Below are 25,840 nucleotides of genomic sequence, written 5' to 3'. Positions count from 1 at the left end.
GAAAGTCTTGAACAACGAGTTAGGGAATCAAGGGATTAACGTTGGTAGTCTAGCTTATGAAGTTCGGCACAACCAGTGTACTCTAACCACTGCGCTAAATAGTTTCATCAGGGCTGTTTGGCGAGATCTCCCTCTTAATCCTATCCTCGAGGTAACTTTACTCTCTGCATATTTCATTGTTCATCAAACGATAATTATTCCGAACTGAAGAACCACTTTTGGTATTACAAATTTCGTGTTCGGTACAGAGCTTACTAAAGTACATCGATGATAAGATGAGCTGACTGGGAATTCGAACTCTCAACCTGAACTGGGGACACCTCGGGCACCACTTGAATCTCAGTTTCTCATTGGCGTAGAACACTCCAGTCTTACAAGATAAAATGCACTGTATTAAAAACAATTGCACCAAAGCTTTTTTATCGATCCGATCGTATGTCTGCCCTCATTGTTAGCTACCATACCAAAGAACCATATTAATCACATATTGTATTCGTCCATATATCATTTTACACATTCTCTGTATTTTTATTATTTGAAGTTGAATTTAAGGGATTTTCAATACCAAAAGTTTTTTGATTAATGATTAAAAATATTAAGCATTTCATCTTAAATTAAATAGAAACAAAGAAAGGAAGAAGCTTCTAACTATAAATTTGTTTATTTAAATGTCATAATTACAAATATATTTGATAAATCAAAATTTCATATACATTTGTCTCCGACTGTACCTCCCATACATTTTTAAGATATTTAAAAAATAATACTCTAAAACAGCAAAAAAAAAAGTTACCGAAAGATACCACACGATGGAGAATTATAAAATATAATTTTTAAATAAAAACATAACATTAAGACACATTATTGTACAAACAGATATCTGAAGTTCACAAAAAAATTAATAAATCTTGTTTATCCTCCATAATCTTGCATTTTAGGTATCACTTCTCGTTCTTCAGAAATTAATTCCGACCCTCGGTACAACACCCATGTCTAAATTTAATACGACCGCAAAGGGTTAATACTTAACTGCTTTGGATGATCCATGGTCTTGAAAAGAACTCAATACAGAGCGGAAAATCCACGAGTTGAAAGCGCTTGTATAGGTCAATGCACAAATACAAAAGTTTTCCAATAAATAAGTCTGAAAGCACACCGTATCACCAACGCAACATCCTTTACTAGTGTTCGCTAGCTAACGAGGTGTTGATGCACAATGCACGGTAAACGCAAAGCAGTCTAAAAATCACACAGCGCGGACAACTGGAGCGAACGGGAAAGTGATAAGGGTAGAGCAACGATCCTCTTTGTTGCAATGTAATCGAGCGTGCGCGCCCCCTGGCCGAGATTACCCGCGCCCACGCGAAGATGGAACGCGAGGTGAAAAAGAAACTGCCTCCGCTCGCGGAGAGTTTATTTTGTTCGAGTAGCGTCGTCCATCCTTCCCTTACACGACATTTCCATTTTCATTAATGTAAACAGATTGCGTAATTCCACGACTCATCCCTGGTGGGCTAGTTTCCCGTTCTTCTATTTTTCGTCGACTCGCAACATCGTCTCGTTACGCTGGCCGAAATTAATTCAACGAGATTCACCTGCGCGCGCTTAACCAGAGAACGATTTACGATTCGTTGTTTGGAACGGTTTAGGTGAATTTCTGTTGTGGCCGCGTTCATTTCAACCATGTTACATCATTCCTGCCGCAGTCGTCGTTAATTATGGGAGCAACGGGAGGCGGAGGCGCCGTAAGAACCTTTTGGGCATTCACGTGAGATACGAATGTAATCACATGCGTGTGCCAGATAACACTCGTGGTATCGAGGAGTTGTAGGCATGTTAAAATTGCCGCTTGATTGAAAATTGTTCAGTTTGAATATTGATTTCTTTATGGACGTGTAGGTACCTAAAATATAATTCTCAGAAGGAGGAGCAATCCACGTTAGTGATGGAAAGTTTGCACTGCTTGCTCGTTAACACGTTGAGCGCCACGCGAATGTTTAAGGAAATCACCAGTGAGAAAACAATAAGAAACACTCGGCGGTACAATTACTAAATAACAGAATATATTCTAATAGCAACGATCGCTACTCTATGGAACGGAGCTCCGTCGTACGTAGACTGACGGGAAACTTAAGTAGCTGTTCAGAATCTGATTCGACGCCAACTTAACGTGGTTGGTCTGTACATGTTGCCCGATGATTGTAATCGTCGATGCGATTCGTTATGGTCTTATGCACTTCATAATCAGCCAAGTGACTAGTTTGCCACGGTTAGTTTTCCTCGAAGTCATATCGTTATTCTCGTTTTCGTTTGTACATTTCCGCTGTCTCATGCAGCCGCGCGACGCGACACTTAATTTCGACCGCTTTCGTTCTTTATCTTTCACCGTACGGTTTTAACGTTTCGGTAGACGAGAAAGAGAAAGAGAGAGAGTTGTCTGTTGACGCCAGGCAACTTTCGCGTTCCACGGCTCGACAAGTTTTTAATAAAAGCACGCCGCGAAAATACGATTGCAGCTGCTGCTTCGTTTCGCGAGCCGCGTTGCGATGGAACCGCGCCGCTCCGGGGCGTTTATCTATCGCAGCGTTTCTCAAATCAGGCTCCATGGATTCACAGAGGATCCAAAAAATGAGATATCATATCTTTTTATAAGAAAAATGCTTTCTACGATATTTTATTTTTATTAGGAATCAATTTGTTAGTTATTCTTCGCCTAAACACTATTGATGATAGCTTTTTATAAATTTGGGAACTTATTTAAAGAAAATTGTAACTTCTGTAAAGAAATCAAAATGAAATAATTATCTTAAATGATGAATAACTGGAGAGAAATATATGAAAACGACTATAATCATGATCTTCCTTTTCACGAAGAGTTAATGGCTTTTCCACGTGAATTTTCCTCTGTTCTTTCATTGTACGTTATTTCAGATATTCCATCTCAGATCTGCCAACAAATCTCTTTCATCGAAGGAACTCGTGGAGATGGGGAGTTTGGGAAACCCTGATCTATGGAAGATAATATTTCGACATCCCCGTCTGCTCGTGGATTCACGTTTTCCATGGGAATTGTTTCCCGACCTTTCTACGCCAGCTGCGCTTGTTCATCGATTCGGCCCCGGAAAATTGAGTTAATGGAAACTCGATGCGTCGTGACGTAATACGGAGTATCGAATTTTTTCAACTTTCCTCCGTGCCACTGGAAATTATTGTTTCAATAGTCGAAAGCAATTACTAGCATTTTTCGCAAAATATCCTTCGCTGAATCAGAAAGCGTGATTCGAATATGAAAATACTATTTTTATCGAGGAGGTAAATATTATTTATCCGATAAATATTTCCTCTAAAAAAGTACCTCTTTTCTCGAACGAGCAGCGATCGAGAAGCAAAAACAATATTCAAGAAGGAGCAAGGTCTTGGTCAGAGGGTGGAGTGATCCTGAGGTCCCCCGGATATCGAGGGTAATATAAGATCCGAGACGTCTCTCGGACTGTACGCTTGGTTGCCTCGTCTCGTCTGCTTCGTGATTAATAGTTCTGCGTCGGACGATCCCGTGCTCCGGATTTCCAAACCGTTTCACAATCTCGATTCACGCTCGCGCGATACGATTAATCTGAAGTGTCAAGACTGCGAGCTTATTCCCGCCGTTGAAATCCGATTCCAGCGAGGAACGCTGGCCAAAGGGCGTGTTCGCGTTTGTTGCACTCTGACATGGGTCTTTGCCTAGCTTGTTAATGAAAAGGAGATTCGAAATAGTAAAGAATTGTCGCGTCTTTTGCATCCGTCGTATTTATTTTTTTTTTTTCGACTTGCTTACACTGGAATCGTTTCACCCTTGCTCACTGGACGCGATCGTTTCAACCGTAGAGAAATTATGAACCGCGATTTCGCGCTCGAGGTCCCCCCGTTCTGGATTTACGCAAAAATTACAGAGAGGTTTTCTGCTTTGATAATCTCCCGGCGTACCGCTTCTGCTACCTCGTGGAAACTTTCAACTTCTCCTGCCGCAATTTAAACTGATGCGCGTCCGCCTGCTCGCAATCTTTTTCGTTAGTCGGGGAAAATTGGAAATGTAACTCGTTAAGGACCGCGGCCGGGAACTGGGTTAATGACAGAGACGCGATTATATTTCGACAGTTTCAATCTGTTCGCTCGTAAGCGGGGAAAATTGCAAATTCTAATTTGGCTGTCGAAAAACGTCGAGCCTTTTCGACTTCACGAGTGCGATATACGTTACTTCGGAGGTATCCACGATTAAAATGGGTTAAGTGCAACTAACCAAGATCTTACTCATCTAATTAGTCGTTTTTTTCCCGCCTACGATATACAAAACGAGGAATAATTATTAATATCGCAATTCGAAAGAATTCCAAGCACGTTTGCAAATATATCAAGCACGTAAACCAATCATTTTTCAGACTACGTCGTTGAACTCAGACTTGGACGTCAGTTGTTAGAGTTACTAACGAGTTATCCTTACGATACTGTTGCTATATACTGTATAATCAACTTCACAAATTGACTAAGGTATTATCGCAAGGTACTTTGACCTACGAAAGTTTGTACGCAATGAAAACCTGCTCCAATTCCTGTGATATGGAAGCAACATCGCGATGCCGCCGATGCGGAAGATATATTCAGCATCCTACACGGGCGTCAAAATCCGGTGTGGCGGGTTCCATATAAATTTAAATGGATCCCCGTCGAAGGTTCCGACAGAAACTGAATTTGCTAGAAGTTTGAGATCCGGGCGCGAAACGGGATCGGGACAGAGAAAGCATATAAAGGGCCAGATGTAGCCTCTATTCTGGATGATGTCGCTGGAATGACGAAGAAAAAAAAAGAGAAACGTTTAAAGTGCTTGCATATGAAAGCTAGAAAGCACCGCCTTAGGGTTAGGGAAAACGCCAAGTATGGAGATGCGGAAGGTATACACACCCCAGACGGAGGGGTGGCGTTGCATATGTCAACCCTTACAAGTGGTTCCCGGATACATGTCAGACAGGTCGCTTTCTCATATTTCCTGATTTTTCTCAGCCGCGACGTGCATGCCATGTTTGAATACGATACTCGTGGATATAATCAAGTGATTCCTTCGAATTATGGCATCCATATTTATAAAATACCCAGTACGTCAATGCAGCTTTTCTTACTCTTCTAATTCTGTAGGAATAAATATTTCATTTAGACTTTTTAATCATTTCTGCGTTCATGTAAAAATTATAACCACAGTATTTGTTGTAAATATTTTATTTAGACTTTTTGGGAACTTCTGCGTTCACGTAAGGATTTTAACGACAGTGTTTGTTGTATGTCACCTTGAGTAGGCTTGAGTAACAAACTCTCCTTCTTGTTGGATACAAGTATCAGGATGAGTTTGTCGGGCAAACTCATTAGACTCGTCGACAAGGCCGACGAAGAAACGCGATATACAGGGTGTTCCGCGAGGAAATAAGATATCTAATTATCTTTTCCGTATCCAGCGTCACGAAGATGTTTTGGGTCACTTTTTCCAGAGTTCTCAGTATTGCGAGGACGAGACTCGCTTACCATACTCGTTAAAAGTCTTCGAATTTTCTCAATTCTCGTGACTTTTATCGAAGAGTTTCATAGTCTCATATATTTTTCCATCAACGTATAAACGTATTGCTCTTTCCGAGTTGAGGAACAAATACACAAAGGGAAAAGTATTATCCGATGCGGAAAAATATATTTTGCCTGACCGCATTGATATTTTATACGGCTTTGCCGTGTCTTTGCGCTGAATTACGCGCATTCATCTTTGAGGAGATAAAGCAGTCTGCATTCTGCCCGAGGTAGTTTCTGCGTTGGTTCCCTAGTTCCATCGGATGTTTTTAAGTGTTCATACCTCAAGAAGAGAAGACAAGCGGCCGGCGTTCGCTCGCGAAGGAAAAGACGTCTACAGGAATATGCATGCGAAACTTCCTTCAATTCCCTTTTCTGCTTTGTTTCTCTGTTTATTGAAATCTGTCGGGGACGCCCAGCTTACGTGCTTTCCCAACGTGGCGCACGAGTTCTACTAGAAAAGTGTCCCGTTCTGGAAAAGAAACATAATAGTTAGGATTTATGACGGGACCGTGACTCCTCTATTTTACAAATTAAAAAATTTCGATACCACTCCAGCATTGGCAACGTCATTCAACCATTTACCAGCGGGGAAATATCAAAGTCTGAGGCGGAAACATTTTAGTGGAATGATACGTAATCGATGGAAGTATCGTATAGGAATTTATTCGTGACGTTTATTTGACTGAACAGGGTGTTCATTCTAGAATAAATCCCAGAATGTAACTGTAGTACCTTTTTTTTAATTAGTAACAGAAACATGGCTTTGAACCATCGCTGGTCCATAAGACCTTGCACCATGTCTAATATACAGAGTGTCCAAAAAATGTTGGAAGTCCTTGAAAGGGGTGGTTCGGGGGGTGATTTGAAACAACTTTTTCCTTAATGAAAATACTCCGTAAAATGCCTTGCACTACGACATTATGGCATTATGACTTATTTCTACACTGTTATATTCCAAGTCTGCTGGCTTTTAGGAACTCGGTTGAAACAGTAGTATAGCTTATCGCAAATATGTAGATTCAATATAGCACAGATTGTGTATTGTTGTGACTCGGAACTTGCGAGGAAGAAAGCATTTCTCGTTTGGGAGAAATGTGGCACTACGAATAAGTAGAATCTGAATAGCTGATCATAACGTCTGACCTAGCTGGCACTGGCCTTTTCTTCTCCGTAGAATAACTTCATCTATCAGTTACGTTAAAAAACTACCTCATTTCCTAGATATTTGCATACGCCACGGATGCATAATCCGTCTCGAAATAACGTCTATAACACATATACAAATAATGATAAGCTTGTACTCCTATAATCAAAGCTCTTTTTATCGTGAATTTATTTCCAGCGTTTCTTTTTCAATCTGTTTCAGGTAAGTTGACGCAACGAAGATTTATTCGGATATATTTTTCCGGTAGGCTGCCAACGCCCGTGGTAAGTGTACTGTATGAAGCTGCAGATTAAGATTATGGCACGAACTGTATGCGTGTGGACTTTGTTTTGAAATATTGGTGAAGCGGGTCTGTGTTTGCCAGTGGAACATATTCCCTGGTAGCGAAATGAACGTTTCTGTGTACTTTAAAAATATGTTGTGCCAGGGAAACGGTTACCTAACATAGACATTATATACTGGTTTCAATCATCTTTGTTTATTAATGTATAAGAGAAATACTAAATTCACAGACATCTCATATTCATATGTAGTACATTTATTATATACATACAAGTGTATACTAACGAAATTTCTGTGAATTTATTATTGCTTCGTTAACAATTAAGGATAATAAAGCTGCCCCAGGCAAATGATAATTCCAATTGGTATTAAACTTTCTATTGAGGGTAGTTGGAATAGCACGTCCAATGTACTCTACCCGCTGAGTTGATACCAAATGAATTATCGAACAGTCAGCGAATTATCCTTTAATAATTGTGTTCAAATTTCTGTGAAAAAACGCGCATACGCTACTTCGGTCTACCAGGCTAACACATTTGGTTAATTATCAGTATTCAGCTATTAGCAGCTATATTCGTGTTTACACCTGTGATCAAATGTAACGAAGTAAACAATTATTTCAATCGGTCGTACATACTCTGTAATGAGATACACATATTCGAAATATCATTTTCACGCTCGTGAAATCGAATAAACAATTCGATCAGGATTTTAATTGTCGTGCAAGTTAATTATCATTTCACGCTCATTGCACCTCGATAAGTGAAGAAGCGCGAGTGAACTTTTTTACTTTTTAAAGTTTGTGTTTCTTTCTTCCGCAGTTTAGAACAACACAGACAATTTGACTTTTAAAGTTTGGAAATTTAGACTCGTTGCATAAAGTTATTTTTGAAATTTATTTTTACGTCGACTTTGAAGTTCTTCGGCTAGTTAACTCATCGTGCACCCTGAAGAAGCATTCCCCGACGACCGAGTTAATTCGTCGTCCCCCAGCGAAAAGGTTAAACTCTCGAAGGACAAAGTCCTGGTGCTACTCAGTAGATGGTACAACGTTATCGAGTCTCAGCAACATTCTGATTACTCATTACGCTTCATCTCGATTTCGTTCGACACCGAGGCTCCTTTGTCTTTCGTTTCGACCTGAAGAGGTTGGACTACGGCTGGGGAGATTACTCTCTGTCGAACCGAGCTCTCAATAGAAGCTACTAAAGGAACTTATCAAAAACCTCCTGGCGCGCCCAGGAAGAAAAGGAGGGACGTCGTGGCGAGCGACTTTAATCGGATAAAGTTTCTCCGAGCCGGGTCGTGAATTGAAGGAGACAGTTTCGGTTTCTAACTGTCGTTTGTTCTCGCACGGAACAACACCGCAGAGCTAAGTGTTTCGAGGACTAGTATAGGGATGGGTCGAACCACCCGCGTTGACGAGAACCTCAAATAGACTCCCTGGATCCTTCCGTGAAAGCGGTGTACCCGCGGAAGGAACGAGAAAATCATATAACAAAATAGTTATTCTTGGCTGCCACTTTGACTGCTTCGCTGAGCAGTACCTGCGATCCTTTTTTTCCGCTTGTCGACAGATGTAATCCTCATTAATCTCTTCACAGTCTTGGCCACATATGTGGACGTTTAGCTTTATATAATTATAATTACTGTCGATAATAAAAGGAACAAAAATTTGATAATAACAATAAATATCGTCCCTGAAAAGGTTAAAGAAAAGAATCCTACATATATACGCGTATAAAGATAAAAGCAAGCAGAAACAATGAGGGGTTCACGGATTACATTACTCATTCTTCAAAAAGTATAAAAATCCTAATAATTACCTTGTGTAAGAAAACATCCAGTGGCATTGAATATGGTAAAAAGAATTGACCTCGAAATGAGTTTTTCATCGTAATGTTTTTGCATCAATGGAACGATTTTAAATGTTTCCTTATCAGGTGTTCTATTTTCAGCAAAACGCTCCGTACAATATATAGCTGCTTTACTAGCAAAACTGTGCGATCGGTTTAACGACTTAGGTACTACGTACAAATAGCGAGGAATGCGTTGAAACAATGCGTCGACGAACAAAGATCGATAGTACAGGGACTTACGTAAGTTCACGTCGTTATTATTTGTTCAGCGTGTGGGTATCGTCGATACACTTGGTTTCTGGCGCAACTTGAAATGTTACCTGTCGCAAGATAAGGAGCGTTAATGCAAAGCTTGTGTAGGAAGAATTCTGCATGATTAGATTCCGAATATCCATTAATTCTGATTTTAAACGCTGATTCGAGGTTTGCTTCTGTATTAAATACTGCAACACAAGGTATTGCATTATTTGGCATTTTGTAGCAGTACTCGACACTCTATATTGAAAACCATTTCATGTCCTGGGAAGGAACGAGGTTTTTGGGATGGACGAGTTAAAGTTAGAGTTAGGTTTAAATAATTTTAGAATTTTTTAGGAGGGATTCACTTATATAGTTTTCGTAGAATCGCTTTAAAAAGAAATTTTTACTAGAATTAGGCGTCCAGGATCGCGTCTTGCGCCAAAGGTACTTCACAATATGTTCATATATCCCTGCGGTATTCTGCTTTGGCGATGTTACATGCATCTCGGTTGAACCGACAGGTGTTGCATAATGCGTTACGCGAAACTGGGCGAGAATGCACGTACAATACGATGGCACACCAAGGAGTACCTGTCTACCACTAGATTCTATACGCGAGGTTAATTAAACTGGCGCTAATTCACCAGGGTATAAGCAATAATAATTGACGCCCACTGCGTCCCATATCGCAGTCGTGTCTAGACGGAAATGTTTGCGACCCTGACCTCGGTACAGCAATTCACTAACGCTTGGGTACCAGCACTTAACCTCTATTCTCACAATAAAGTCTTGTCAGTTACACCAGGGTTGTTCCGTAAGTTCCTACGGTTTTAATTTAATTTTAACACATTCGCGACTGCTGACGTTAATTCACTTCAATTTCTATTCCTGGTTTCGATTCCGAATTATGAGAATATTTTTATCTTATATACTACATATTTACAACACTGATATTTCGAAACATATTTTTTTATTTTTACCTTCGTCCTAACGATACAAATTTACGATGTCCGCTTTCAGAATTTCACTATTCTCACCAGTACTTTGTATTAGAAACGTAAAATATCCTGTCGGTCGCGAATGTGTTAATTTCGCGACGACGTTGCACTGTGACAATGGCTAGAAAGTTGCTCCGAATAAAAAAAGCTGGGAGTCCAAAAATGGCCGTATAATTGAGAACGAGTTCCCAATAATAATTGCAGATTAATTTTCATTTAATATTCGCCCAAGAAACGAAGTTTTCCATATGCGAGAAAACTGCATGAATTTATGAGGTAACCCAACATTTGTGCTGACGCGTAACTTCATAAATATGTTTGCGCCAACGCGCACGGCGGCGCTATAAATTCTCGTGGACCAACCGTGATAGTCTTGGCTCGCTTCTGTAATTCAGAAGACAGTGTTTTGATATGTATCTCGCGAATGGATGCAGTGAATGAAACGTTACGCGTGTTAATCAAAGGCATGCATCCTTATAGGACGTTTGGTACTCTGAAGGCGCATGAGGTATTCCGTTAAATTCATCATTTAACAAGGGCACGAAGGGTTTTATTCGCTAAGAGGAAGAATTATTTTCAATCGATTTGAATTTATAGATATCTCATAACTTACTCACTTAACATTGTACCGGTAGCGATTGGATACATAATTAAATTCAATAATATTTTTTTATTTTGGCAACAATTTATATTTCTTTATTCATTGAAAAATCCTGAGTACAATTTAGTGATTCGTACAACTTCTGTGAATTCCGAAATTTGAAATGACATGGGTATATTACTCAATTTTAACAGTTTCAATTTCAGTTTCTAGTACAATTTACAAGACGCGTGGGACATGCGTACTATGTCCAAATCGAATTCTTGAATTATTTAGTTAACCCGTAAAAATACAATTTTCAATTTTATTTGATAAATCATCTACAAACATTATTATTTGGTACAATTGTAGTAACTTGTATAACATGAATGAATTCAATAATATTTTTTTATTTCGACAACATTAGTATTACTTAATCCTAATTTTGTCCGTTAGAATAGTTCCTCGATTAATATTTACATAATATTTTATAATTCATATAATGATGGAAGTATTAAATATTATGTCAATAGATAATTTAATAGATAACAAAGTAATTGGTGTCCTAGGAAAAAATCTATTATCTAACCATTTAATATTATATTGAAGCCTATTAATAGGCTAACGGTCGGTAAAGTGTTGAATTAGTATGCAGAATATCGCTGCTTTTAATAATGGAAAAAGATTACTTTTCAATTACACCGATGGCGCGAGACATTGTTACAGGAACTTTTAACGACGTTCCTCGATAATGACGTTGATCGGGGGAGAGGCACGCGGTAATTAAAGAGAGATACGCGTGAAAGCGAAACCGCGCGGCGAATGTTTCGAGTATCGTCGTTCGTTACTTTTTCCTTCGTCTCTCGCCTACCGAATGACGCCAATTACACTGTGTAGCACGTTAATTTCTCGGTCGCCTAGCCGCCTACGCATCGTTGGAAATTAAAGACCATCAAAGAATACGAGCCCACGGGCGAAATGTGTTCCGCTTTAGATATTCCACGAGGAGGAAATGTCAGAACACCGTAGAAGTTTCGAGTTTAAAGTTTCACCAGCGAAGATGAAGATTTCTCAGACCGACTCCAATTAGCGCCCTATAATTACGATCCCCCGCGACTCGCGAGGTCTCGGCTGGGTTGGCGTGTCGACAAAGAATTATATCTGTTTTTCTTTCTCTCTGCTTCTTTCTTTTCCAACGAATCTATCTTTTCTTTTTTACGAGGAATCCGCAGATATTCCACGCTTCAGCGAGGGAAAGAATAATGCACGGGGGTGTTTAATGTACATTTGTTATGCTAATCTGGGTTTCTTTTGGTTTGAACATTTTTCAGAGTTTTCAGTATTTAAGATACTATTGAATTAAATTGATACATGGAGTGTCTTTACGGAATACTCAATTTATACTTATAATTTATTGTGTATTAAGAGGTTACACCACTTTGCCCACCCGAATTTTCAGACTTTTTCAAGAATTTTTATCGAAGCGATAACAAGATTTTATGTACATTAAAGTAAATTAATTTATTTCATTTTTACAATAAATGGGAGCTTGGCGGACGATTTAATGGAGCGTCTAAAAAATAAATGGTTTTGTGGTGGACACGATAACTCAAACCAGGTTCAAGCTAGAACAGTGAATCAAAGTTAATTAATTTCCTTAGTCCAAAAGCTAGTGAAATACTTACCCGTTTTTAATAATACACATTTTGAATAAAATGGCGTCGTTCCAAAGTAAAATATACAAGTTTTAATGTATTTCACTAGAAAAACACACGATGATTACATAAAAAGATATTCAAGTAGATTGATTGAAATTTGGCGAGGCTAGTGTACCCACAGATTTTTAAGATGCTGTTTCGAGAGAAACGCCCTTAAAGTTTCCGTTACGCTGGTGCGTGCTTCTGTTTCCAGAGGTCAGAACTGCCTCTACACTTTCGATGTGAATTTCTAATTAGCGACCTATCATTGTCGTATATATAGAGAGTACTTAAAAAAAAACAAAAGTTCGATTTTTTGAAACGATTAGTGGTGAAAGCCCTTAATAAAAATGTATAGGACCCGAATCCAAAGTTTGATCCAAAGAAATTCTGACCTTTATCTGATCCAATGATGAAAAAAACCAGACACTGCTATTTGAAACAAGCATTTCCACTGCGGAGGAGTCATCTTGAATTGCTCGATTTTCTCGCCCCCAAGGGATGCACGGCGCCAAGTATTTCCCCAGAATTTTTCTTCCCGTTCCACACGAAAGGACGAACAAGCACGCCTTTCGTCAAGCATCCGGAACGTGATCTGGTCTCCAACGGAGCCAGCCTCCGACGTTCGTTCGCGGCTTGGGAAACTGTCTGCGCAGAGGAGTCGCGGCGAGCGAAATGAACTCGAGGATTGAATACGCGGCTGCCGCGGTGTTTAATAAATAAACAGCGTGACAGTCGATATACCGATTTGAATGCACCGCCGACGGAAATCGAGCGGGATACGTTTCCTTTGAAATGTCAGAAAAGCATGTAGCGTTACTACACGTATATGCGCGCACACACGGGTATCTGGACGGGGAAGTTTGAGCGAATAGATTGTACAACATTGACGCCTGTTGGTGGCTAGTATCATCGCTGGGATACGTGGGACTGTCGTCAACAATTCTTTCCTAGGTCGAACGAAACTGGCGAAACAGGCGTGATAATACAATATATCGTTGCCCTCCTGATCGCCGGAAACGTCATTTTCGAATGAAAGGCTTTGTGTCTGGAATGCGATAACTGATCTCTGTTAACCGTGTTTCGAAGGGAAAGGGGAGATTTATGGATCTCTTTGCTATAGGATCATTTTGGATGAACGAACCTCGATCAAGAATCGGTCATGTCGAACTTCCATCAGTAGAATACATCAATGGAGGAAAAGTCGAAGACAAAATATCTATATATGAAATTTTTAAGTATATTTTCGCAACTGTCTCCAAACATTTAATGGGGAAAATAGGTTTAGGCTCAAAGAGCCCGAAAAGAAGATTTTCTGAGGAAATACTTCAACATAATTACAATATTTATTTGAATATATATATTCCTTTCTTGGGAAAAACTTTCATATCACTAAAGAAAATGTAGTCCTAAACCTATTTCCCCCTTTAAAGAATACAGACCTAAACCATGCACTGGAAAGAATTCTACAGAACGCAACAAATGAAACGGTACGACCCGACGACACAATTGTATTCATCTAAACGATAACGGTTCAATCGAGGAAATAAAGTGGCGAGTCTCCTCGCCCGGGATCGTTGAAACAGAAGAAAAATCGCGCGGAAAGGAAATGGGAAGAAAACGAAGGGGCAGAGGAGAACTGCACGGTTTGTAGATCGTTTCAATTTTTATCTGCGCAGATGGCAGACACCCCGTATCTGGGACATCGGGTTTATCGGACCTTATCAGTATCGGCTAACCTTATTTGCATAGGACAGAGAGCGGCGTCATTTTTATTCCTTTTTTTCCTCTTCATCGATCGCGACAGAATAGATTTAATCTTATGGAAATTTCGGTACGAAAGAGCAACGAACCGTGACCAGACAAAGATCTAGACGCTCGTAATATTTTCTCTGATACCGAATAAAGCAGCAAATCTCCGAGCATTTTGATTTCCCAATGGGGGATACGGTCTAACTGAAATCTTTCGCTTGCAGCGGCCGGAAGGGAGCCTCGTGGATATTGCTCTCTTTCCGCTGTAGATTTTCTCTCGATTCGGATGAGTCGAACACGACGAAGCGCTCTATAATCGTCAATTTGCAGGATTTCGATCCTCGACGCGATCAAGCGTTTCCGGCGATTTTCTTTTCGGACCCTCGTACGAAGAAATTGTTATCGCAGGACAGTTTTCATCCGATCTCAGCCTCGTAATATCGCGCTTCGTGGGTCTACCTCGCCGTTCCTAAAATTGAAAAACTGTGTCGTGTTATAAAATTTCGAGAGGAAACCATTACTAATATTCTAAATCGCCAATTTGCAATCGCGATTCTTTAATTAAAGCCGTTCACTGCACAAATCGATGAACTCCACCAGTCTCATAAACTTGTAATATTACTGACGATTATTTTTGGCTCTTCTTTTTTTTTTTAATTTTATATATCGCGTCATTCCTGTCACCCGATAGTGTTGGGCAAAATGTAATTGAATCAACAGTTGAGGATTACAATCACATTTAGTCAATGAATTAATTACAATTGACAATTCACTTAATTCGATAGAGAAAGCTAATTGTTCAAATAATATACGACCGATTTATTGTGAATCATAGTTGCGATTAAGCATTAAACAATTATGTGGTCTATGTGTGATACAATGTATTGTTCTGTAATTCTACACATTTGTAGATTTCACTTGTCAATTACAACTACTCCTGAAGTACATTTGGCAACTAAAATTGTAGCCGAATAGTGGTTATATTCAACGATTTTAATTGCGATTGTACCAAATAGCAAACAGTTCATAAATGCAATTAAGGCACTCCATGAGTCAATTACGACCACTGCTCATGCCAAGCTTCACCACCATCATAACACCAATGCACACGCGTATGCGGATGATGGGAATCGTACAACAGATATGCGCCGTCAGCGAATTTTCTACACAATTAGCCATCACCTCCGGTAAAAGGAAATTAATTGCTCCGCGGGCATGTTGCTCTCATTTCCCCCCGCGAGTTGTCTACCAACTATCCGAATTTCGAAGGTACTCAGCACCGATCGAACCACTCCAATTCACCGTTGGTTTCGATATCTCTTGCAAGACTAGTTTCCGATCCAGCAGCAACTTTATTCCCGTCCCTTTGCGCTCGTAACCGAGCGTGCTTTCACGATCATTGCACGACATTAACGTCTGTTTTACGAGCTCTCGATTTCTTTATTACACCTCGCGCATCCCCGTTTCCGTCTCGAGGTCGATTCGTTCCTCGGGAAAATGAATATTTATTATGCACGTCTCTCAAGCCCGGACACGACCCACGAAGCAACATTTCGCCTAGGAGATTCACGATCCGCTCGGCCGCAACTTCCTCCGTATAAAGTTACGAATTTACAGTACGCCCGGTGTGTGTTTCGCGAGCCTCACCGAACGAATGTACTGGATGTTTCACGACACGCTGATGATAAAATTGGAACTGAAGGATGCGGTAAATAGTAAAGGGAAATAGAAGAAAGATATCGAAAAAATTTAACGAACGATACGATAACGTAATTTGGATAGTTTAATCGTATATTGAAGTCGTGAGATAAAATTTGTTTCGTTTGAAATATGCGAGAATGATTGATAGTGCTGAAAGTGTTAAAAGAAATTTTGTGACCAGCATTGATGAAACAAATAATAATAATTACACCTGAAGTTTTGAGATTCAGGCACCCTAGGTCAATCCATGATTAATAGTAAGCATTATAGGGGTGCAAAAATACTTTGGGAACGAGATAAATTAGGATTCAGCATCGCACGAATCTTTTTCATTGTTTTTGTGACCCGAATCCATCACCGAAATGGGTTCCACATGCCACAATATACACTACATAGTTCATAGACATGTCGCGTGTTTCACCTGCGCCACATTGGCGTTTTTGCGACAGAAAACCTATGGCTGCGGAAGTGATCCTCCCCCGACCCTGCTATCCACGAGTTTAGCAATTTCACTATCTCGTTTTCAAGCTCGCGCGCCATCGTTTAGCGAGCAGCGTTGCTGGTATCAGCCGCTGAACTTCCTTCCTATCTGGGAACTGGCTCGGACAGGTAGCCTGCTCATTATTAATAACGGTAATTTATCTATCCCCCGGGAGATATTAATCCAGTAGTTATGCTTCGTGTAATGTCTGCGTGGCGGAGTCGCCCTCCATCATCCTCAAACACGTAATTGTTTTCGGGACTATTTTTCGCTGGAATTTTTCTGTAATCCGTCTTCAACCACGAAGGTGAGAGGCTGGAATGATGTTCGGTGACGAGGGATGTAGTCGAAATAATACTATTCGTAATACTATTTGGTGAACCATCGCGAAACCAAGTTCAACAATCGACGATGTAAAAACTACAGTTAGGGACATAACGGTATAGGGACCATCCTCAGCGGCATTCGGAGTTTCGACCGCCGAAAAATACCCACATTTGGAGAATCGTGTCGCGAACCTTGCAGCAGGTAATACAGTAAAATGTAGACTGTTTTATTCCTAGCTTCGAACAACAGCTAGACTCCACAGCTGGTTACCAGATGCGACGGTGATGGTCGCAAGGATACCTTCAGTCGCGGGAGTCCGCAGGTAGTTGCGAGCGAGGGTGCAAACCCACCCCTTCTTGAATATGATTTTTCGAGAGAGTCCTCAACTCCTCAGTCCTCGTCCAACCTCATCAGGGGACAGAACACTACCGACCAGTCAAACGTACAACTCGCGAACTCGCGAACATTAACGAAATCTCACAAAAGGAACGAGATCCAGAACCGTTAATTCGTGGTTGTATCAGAGTCGCTATTGGGTGCGCGAATCCGAGCGACTCGACGCAACACTATTTCAAATATATTATTTCATTTTACGACGAATATCATTTTTTGCTTTCAATTAAATTGACTTGTTGAAATATTCTTGAAAATAAGAGATCTGTTCCAAAATATCATGTTTCAATGTAATTTTTATTTAGGGAATAATAAATAAAAAACTACTATCCTCTGTTCGTTCTCGAAAATGTTTAGACTTCAATTTCGTCCATCTATGTCCTCATCGTTGCTTCGTTCTCACGCCTTCCGAGAAGTAACAAAAGGCTTCTCCAACAGAAACTCAGACGAGCGTTTAGAAGATTGAATATTCTTCTGGCAGGAAAATCAATGTTTTCCTTGTGAATTTTCCGACATGGCCGGGGATTTACTTGGGCGTCGGTAGTGCATGCATTTTGCCATGAGACTCTTCGATGCACCGACGGCTTTTAATACTTGGCTCTTCAAAGGGTGAAGAGGAATACGATTCCCCTTTACGGCAGCATGCTTTACGAGGTACTGAACGGCTCCGCTTATATCAATAAGTGCTCGTCTGTTATCAGTCCCTATCTGGGAATACATATTCGCTCTTCGTTTCGCGTGGAAAAGAATAATGCCGCCTAATAAAGAACCCCGCTATCGTATTCCCCGACGTTCGGTCGTTTCGTCTCTTTCAGACCAAGTTTAAATAACTCTGGGGGTAAACATTGCCGCGCTTCGAATCCATTACGGGCGACGTTTGTGTCGCTGGGAGAAATAAAGATCAGTCATGGAAGGAATTGCGGACCGTGTATGGCCAGGCGTTTTAGTCAGCTTTCGTATAGCCTGCGATTTAGCACAAGTTTCCTGACGGTGTTCTACGTGCTCATGATTAGATCGCAGGTGTTCATGCAAATGCACATTTCGTATGCAAATGTATATTTTATATACACATACACATATGCAAATAGGTAAATATAAACTCGTGTGCGGGATACGTGCAAGTATGCAAAGTGCGTGCATTTCTATGCAGAGCGCGTGAAAATATGTGGAATATGTGCGCCATTTGCAGATCTCGTTGTCATCGTCATCGTCATAATTATCGTTGCCGTCATTATCGTCACCTGTGATATGATTTCAACGCAAGAGAATAGAGGCGACGCTTCGAAAATCAGAAAGGTTCAAGAGCTACGCAGGAGATTTATAGTCTCGTTGCTCTGGTGGCCATCTTTGACGACAGTCATAGCTTCGGGCAAACCACCTAATCGGTCATCCATCCGCAAGCTTTACGCTTCGGCTGACAACGGAGCATCCTACGCGAGCTTTATTACCGCAGAACTCTGTTCCTCGTTTCTTTCGTCGGACTCGCGGCCTCTCGCATAGCAACTCTGAGAGATTTTATTACTTTCCGACGAATAAAATCCCTGTTGGTCGAAAGTCGCGCCGAAAGGGGAAGAAAGCTCCGCGTAAAATTCCTAAAGAGATCGGAAGCCTGTATTTACTCGGGACTTACTCCGCTATGAATTATCCAGCTCCCGCCCGGACTCTTTCTCTCGCCTCCTGCGGGAATCCTCGGTTAAACTTCCGCTTCTACTCTCGGCGCGCCGCTAATAAAACTCGTTCCACGGTTATTAGCGCGGGGAAACGTACTGCGAGGGAGACACAGAGCCAACCGTGCGGAAACGTATCCCGGAGAACGTATTGTGCGTTGCGTCGAATTTCCGTGGAGTTCGCGGCGGGCAAGTTTCAGCTTCCTGTCGTAAACCACCGATAGAGATCAGTCGCGAATTCTCGCCGACAACGAACAAGCATCCTGTTGACAATTTCCTAGCTTCTGGAAACTTTCGATACGGACGGAACCGTGAAAAATATTGATAGAGAGATTCGTATACGTAGAAATGTGTAAGGTTATCGATTAGGCTTAACGGACACTTTCATTAACGTTTTCACTATTTAGTTTTTATTGAAAATTTACCTAAATAAAACACACAAGTTTAAAATCTTCCTTGGTGTTATATTTTCAAGAAACAAAACGAAATTGAAGTACAGGCGTTTTACCAAAAAAAAAGATGCAAGTTATACGATCTACCCGAGTCGTTCGATCCGTACGCTGTCGGATTTCTACGAAAACTAAAAAACCAAAGAGTCCTTTTTGGGTATTCCCCGATATTCGTCCTCTGTGCGGCGGTAGAAGTTTTCGGCGTTCAGGTACGACCAGTCATAAAACTTGGAGCCAAACTCAGCTATTTCGGTCACTATTGACCCGAAGGTCTTGAACCAGACAAAATCAAACAAATCAAATTGTAACAGTTCTTTTCGCAGAAATCCAACAGTTTTGAGATAATTCAAAGTCTCGCGATATAAAAGTGCTGGTGTTTTTGTGTATGAAGTCTCTGGAGTCTGTGGAGCTCAAATATTAATGCTGGCTGCATGACGACTTGGACAATTGTTCGCGGAACTTTAACAGAGACACACGATTATGTATCTTCACGACTCCTTTGGGATCGACGCGAGTTTCGACATTCACGATTTCACCGTATATCTCGGCAGTTGTCACATACGTAACCACGTGAAGTGGTCGTAGAGAGTATACATTTTTCTTCGCAATGCTTTCCAGGAAGCAAGGAGATGAGAAACGACGCGCTAAGATAGTCAAACGGTGTAATGGGGGTTGCTGCTCCGTGGCCTCGAGCAGCCAGTGTTTTCACCTCTACTGTAATATTCAATATCGAATTTTGAAGTGGATTATATACTCGAACATAAGCCGCCACTTTTGCTTGCCTAGCTTAGGAAGGTGGCTTTTCTTATTTTATTTATTTCCGGTGGGCTACTTTAATGCATAATTTACGTAGGTGTTCTTATACTAGATTTTAATACATTAACGTGTTTCATACGTTGCAGAAACTAGTATCCTTGATATTATTAACACATTCCCGACCGGCAGATGTTTTACGTTTTTAATATTCAGTACTAACGAAAATAATAAAATTCTGAAGCTGGACATCGCAAATTTGTATCGTTAGGGCGAAGGTAAAAATTGCAAATATGTTTTGAAATATTAATGTTGTATGTTTCATTATAAATATGTACGTGAATAAACTTTACACTTGTATGTGTTTATAATGAAATACTTATTTGATAATATCAAACCTATCGTTTAATTTAGACAGATTTCTTTAATTGACATAGAAGGTACGAATACTTATGGGACTGATTGTATGTAGTGTATATAATAAACAGATTTTTATAATTTGTATATTTGTTTGCAAAGGCGCGTTTACATGACCCTATTTGCACAAGCCAGTTTGTACAAATGAACTGAATTAAATATTGCCGTTCACACGTTCAGTTCAACAAATTGTAGTTTGTTGCGTCCGAAATGGAAGATCTGGACGAATGCGCATGCCTGATAATGTAACCGAGGCTTGAACATCGTTTAGACGCACCAACCTCAAGCCGATTTTCTGTCAGGACTGATTTCACTCAAGTCAAATTTTTTTGCTCGCACAAACTTCATGCCTGCGTTCACACACAACGATTTACTTGTGCAAGTCGATTTGTACAAACAGCTTCAGCGTGTAAACGCACCATAAGGTAGATAATAAACAACCAGGAATAGAATCTGAAGTGACGTGTTAAATGTGAAATACTTGAAAATGCCAAAAAATTAAACCCTTCTGGTTTGATCGATACGGTAGTCTGAATTCGCAGGATTCATTATGTATCGCGTCCTGGCACACCTAAATGCTTCCGAGTCAAATTGAACTCGCCGATAAATAGCGATAGGAGCACGTTGTAGGCACGTTCCAGCGTTCCAGCTGGACCCTCGTTGGGTCCGAACGCCGAAGCAAAGAGGCAGTGCACCAGAATGCCAAGAAAGGCAGAACAAGGGGTAGAGGGTGAGTTGGATAGAGAAGGAGCGACGTTGGGGGTTGGGTGGTCTGTAATAGCATCGCCACTGTGTGTCCGTACTGTTGGTACGTATGAACGGTGGGACAGACAGGGTGGCAGAGGGGCAGACAGCACGAGTGGGTCGATACGCGCCCCTTCGGCGACGTAGCGTGGCCCATCCTCGTGTTTCCCTTCCTCGTACAACACCCTTCGAGCGTTCTTCCTCTTCTGCATCATCGTCGCCGATGTCACCTTGTTACCATCAGCGTCTTCGTGCGCCACGCCGTTCCTTCGACGCCTTTGTCGTCTCTGATTACCGAACCCCCAGCTCATTACGCGTGACATTCGAGGCGTCTCGCGTGTTTACCACCCCTTTGACCCTCCATTATGTAATGAGACCGATACAAGAAAAACGCGACTTCTCAGAGCTCATTTAAAACCTGGAATTTCAGTATTTTACTCTTCGTTGGAGGACCTTAGTTGCAGGTTGTATTAGATTGCTGATTAGTAGATGTTGAAACATCCATCTTAGACATCCTTTAATGTATCGAAGGACAAAGTATCGATTATTCTACGTCATATTTATATGGAAGCAAGTATTGACTTTAATTACTGTAATGGTCCATCCACATTTCTATTCGATCTATGTACTTTCCTGATCATTCTATCGCAATTTAAAGAACCTTATGGGGTAGGTCGTTGAACTCTACTTCAAAGCGACCGCCACTCTGAGAGTAGAGTATTTCAGTTAAAAGCATATGATTATCTGTAAAATGTCATTTGTACAACGAATTATATATTGTTAATTATGGAATCAATATTTTAGAAACATATAGACTGTTACTAAAATACTAAAATGGAAAATATCCAAATTAAGTCAGTCCCATAAATATTCGTACCTTCTATGTCTATTAAAAAATGTCTGTCTAAATAAAATGATGTGTTTGATATTTTCAAATAAGCATTCCATTATAAATACATACAAGTGTACAGTTTATTCATGTACGTATTTATAATGAAACATTTATTTGAAAATGTCAAATCTATTATTTAGTTTAGATAGATTTCTTTAACATACATAAGGTATGAATATTTATAGGACTGATTGTATAAAACTTTCTTGTCCTTTTTCTAATACTCTATCTTTGTTTTTGATCATTTTAATGCAATAAACAGCAACGGCGGTTCCGGAAAACCAATAAAATGTACGTCATTCGCTTTCATTGCCATATTTTCTCATATACGAATAACTTGCTTTAATATTGAATCAGAGACAACAAAGTGGGAATATTGCCTCCAAGGAAGACGCGCGCCCGCGTTATCTCTGTAATTCCTTCATTTCATAGGCGAACGAGAAATGCCATTTACATTGTGCCATCCAGACGTTCGTTATCGACTAAACAATTATTCTCGCAATTTACATGTATTAATTCTCCACCGTCTAATATATCCAGGCAATTTCGTCGAACACAAAGGGTTAAAAAAAGAATGGCGTTTAATCAACACCAGGTGAAATACCAGGAATAGGTAACTTTACCTTGTTCCCTTCAGCTTCGACAAAATTGTCTTTCTGAAGCTCGTTTGCGTTTTATTACATAGCGCCCCCTTTACGATTGAATTCCACTCGCTAGAAAATTACGAAATCAGGGAGGTTACAGAGTCAATTAAAAACTTGTCGCACCAGTCCAGCAAGTAGCTACATAATTCGCCACGTGTAGCGGCTGACTATTTACATAACTCGAACGCACATAACTGTCTTTCACCGTGCAATTTGCTAAATTCATTTGTGCTGCGTCTCTAAAATAGTCAACGCAATCGTTGCGATGAAATTGTACAGTTTTGTACATTATTTTACTGTCTCTTGATAAGGTAGATTGATTTATGGCGACCTTTATGTTTCTATTGTCGAGCGAGATGGTCAGTGAATATTTTTTGGCAATTATCGTTTCGTTTTATTTTATCGTTTGATCAATTTGCTTCATTTGAGTGTTCCATAAAATACAATTGAAATGAATAGTAAATGTTACGTTCGTATTTTGGTTGAAAATTGTTTCGTTATCGGGGAACCGATATCGCGGAAATAATGCGTTGAAATGGTAATGCACTTTGTATGCACCTGGAGACTTATTATATTGATCGTGATCTCGAATTGTGCTTAATACGATTTGTTCCACCTCAGCTTCCCAATGGCTTCGTAAATCTCGAGAGTCGACGTGAAATGAGATGCGATTTTTATGATATTCGCAGCGCCTTATCATCCCGTGCACGAAAGTTATGAGACGATAATAATAAGAGTATGAATATAGGCTATCGCGTGATAATTTACATTTAAGCGGCGTCTACGAAGTTTGCTGCTTTCCTCGAGAGTCTCGTCTCGAAAAGAAAAGTTTCCAGATGGACATTTTCACCTCAATAAAATATGTATGTATCGTAAAAAGGGTTAATCCTTAGCTAATGATTCTACAATAGCTTGAAACCATGTTCGGATTATGCCTCGATTAACATTTTTATAACTTAGGCTTTATTTATGTTAATATCAGGTATAAACGTCCGTGCAACGTATGTAACGCTTCTATTAAAGTTTTTACGTTATTCATAAACGAATGACCGTGGTCGCCAGTGCGTTAAATCACATGTTAATGGTTGTTTCGCGCTACAGTAATCGTCGTTTAAGTAGTTACTGCCGTCACGCATCAAACGTCAAGATACAATTGGTCCCTTAGGTGGTAACGAAGTAGCCCCGCTACCCCTACAATATTAATATTTTACACGAGCAAAACTTGAAACGTCATTGGGAAATAAATGATCGCGGCAGTCAACGCGTTAAATCAAATTTTAATGGTCGTTTCACGCCACGATGGTAATTGCCTTGTAAGTAGTTAGAGCAGTTACATATCAGACATCATGATAGAATTAGATATTTCGGCGATAACGAAGCGAGTCCGTCTGACGTTGTTAGCGGTTAATTAGCGACTGTGTATCGCTCAAAGGGGTCTCGAACGCGTTCGTGTGTCCTTTGCCCGGCTCTGCATGACCTTATTGCATGCCCGAGGCTTTCGAGATTACGCCGTCCTATTTATAATGAGCAAGCCAGCATGAATCCTGCGTCCTGTCTTACCCGCGTCTTTCGTGTCCTTTGTGTTCGGTCTTTCTTGTCAACTCGGCCATAGTATAAGTCCTATAAAATTACGTATCACTTTCGCGCACAAAAGTCAAAGACGTCGGTTCGGAACGCGATCCGCCCTTTGTGTGACCCTCGGAGCGGCTACTGAAGATAATTTAACGGAATAGACCTCTTTGAACAGTTTAAAGGATGATCGTTCCGAGCATTTCAAAAGAATGGAAATACCAAGTCCAATTTAGGTGTAGATAATGCAGGGTTTGGTCAAAAATTCGTGGTATTAGTATTTTTTTTGGGCGACCTTTTGTATTAGCGAAAATTGATTCTTGAAATTATTGGGGTGGATAAGTGGGCTGTATTTTATTAAAAATATTTGAACGCGAACTTGTTAGTATAACGGACAGACTTTACTTCCAAGTACTTGTATGAAGGCTAATAAAACCAAGCAATACCTCGATATGAATAGAAAACTGCAAACAAAGACTTCATTGCTGAGGTTAAGGGTTCTGACAACCAGATGTGACTAATAAACCGAAAATATTCGACAGTATTTAACGATTCCTTGGGTATTTATTGCTGCTACAGGTAATGGAGCTATTGGATTAAAAATTCAACGTGTCTGAAAGAACGAGAAAACAGTTACTATTTTATGGATGGAATATTCTAAAAGACCTAATAACGATTGAAGTGTCTATTTATTGTTGAGTATTTCTACTTATATTTGGTATAATAAGTATTGATAGTTGTATATTTATGTGTCCTGTTTGTCACCCTCATTATCTTATGTATAGTTCAAATATGTCCAAATTTGAAACGTCAGAGTCTACGAACAAACATCAGTTGAATGAGTACGCAATGGTCAGACAACTCAGGCAAGTAGTACTCGCTCGCTTACCTGTTTCCCTACGGTTGACGTTTAAACAGATTCCAGGTGACCGTAACTTCGTATCGATTAGTTTTCTCGCCCTCGTGCTCTCCCCAGCTCTACTCGTCTTTTTCTTTTCCTCGTTGTCTTTCTTCTCGCAGCGGCAGTGCGGATTACCAGCGGATCAGTCGATTACAGTGTCGAGGGTTCGCTGCTTCGACACCCTCTGTTACGCAAACATAGAGGCCAAGTAGGCCAGATTCGCATGGGGAAAGTTTGCACGCAAAGGCGGAACAAGGGAGAAATAAAAAATCGCGTTTCTCTGGCCGCATTGTAGCAATACCCATTGTACTTCCAACTTGTAAGAAACAATTCCTACTCAGATAAAACTGCAGTTGTGGGCATTGCTTTAGTCCCTCGAATATCGCAAACGTGGGGAACATTGATTGAATTAATTTCAATGCTTCGACCTTTCTATTTTAGGTCTTCGTTAGGGAATTTAAAAAAATGATAGGCACGATTTATCGATATCGGATGGAACGTGTAGAAGTGTATAACGTATAGGATCATATTTTCCTTAGTCATGTCTAAATTTAGTAGTATGTTTTAACCCTTTAGACACGGAGTCATTTCGTTACAGGATGTGCAAACAGGGATCATGTCGTATTACATAATGTAACGTACAAAGCATGTAATTTACTGTAATGATACTCGAGCTTATATGACCTTTTAGACATTGAGGAACATATTTATGTCAAAAATCAAAATTTTATACTATTCTA

At 40.2% G+C, this 25,840-nt stretch overlaps 1 protein-coding gene across 1 annotated transcript in view; it reads right to left on the bottom strand.

Moving 5' to 3' along the window:
• The window catches only part of LOC128895943 (uncharacterized), a 151,656-nt gene extending 126,312 nt beyond the window's left edge, over positions 1-25,344 (bottom strand). Inside the window, exon 1 of the mRNA XM_054158999.1 lies at positions 25,341-25,344. The gene's annotated coding sequence lies outside the window, so the exon portion shown is untranslated. The remainder of the gene's footprint in view (positions 1-25,340) is intronic.
• Between the last annotated feature and the right edge of the window lie 496 nt (positions 25,345-25,840).

The sequence above is a fragment of the Hylaeus anthracinus genome, unplaced genomic scaffold (assembly GCF_026225885.1).
Source record: "Hylaeus anthracinus isolate JK02 unplaced genomic scaffold, UHH_iyHylAnth1.0_haploid 0, whole genome shotgun sequence".
Classification (NCBI taxonomy): domain Eukaryota; kingdom Metazoa; phylum Arthropoda; class Insecta; order Hymenoptera; family Colletidae; genus Hylaeus; species Hylaeus anthracinus.
This window is presented reverse-complemented; position numbering and strand designations above follow the sequence as displayed.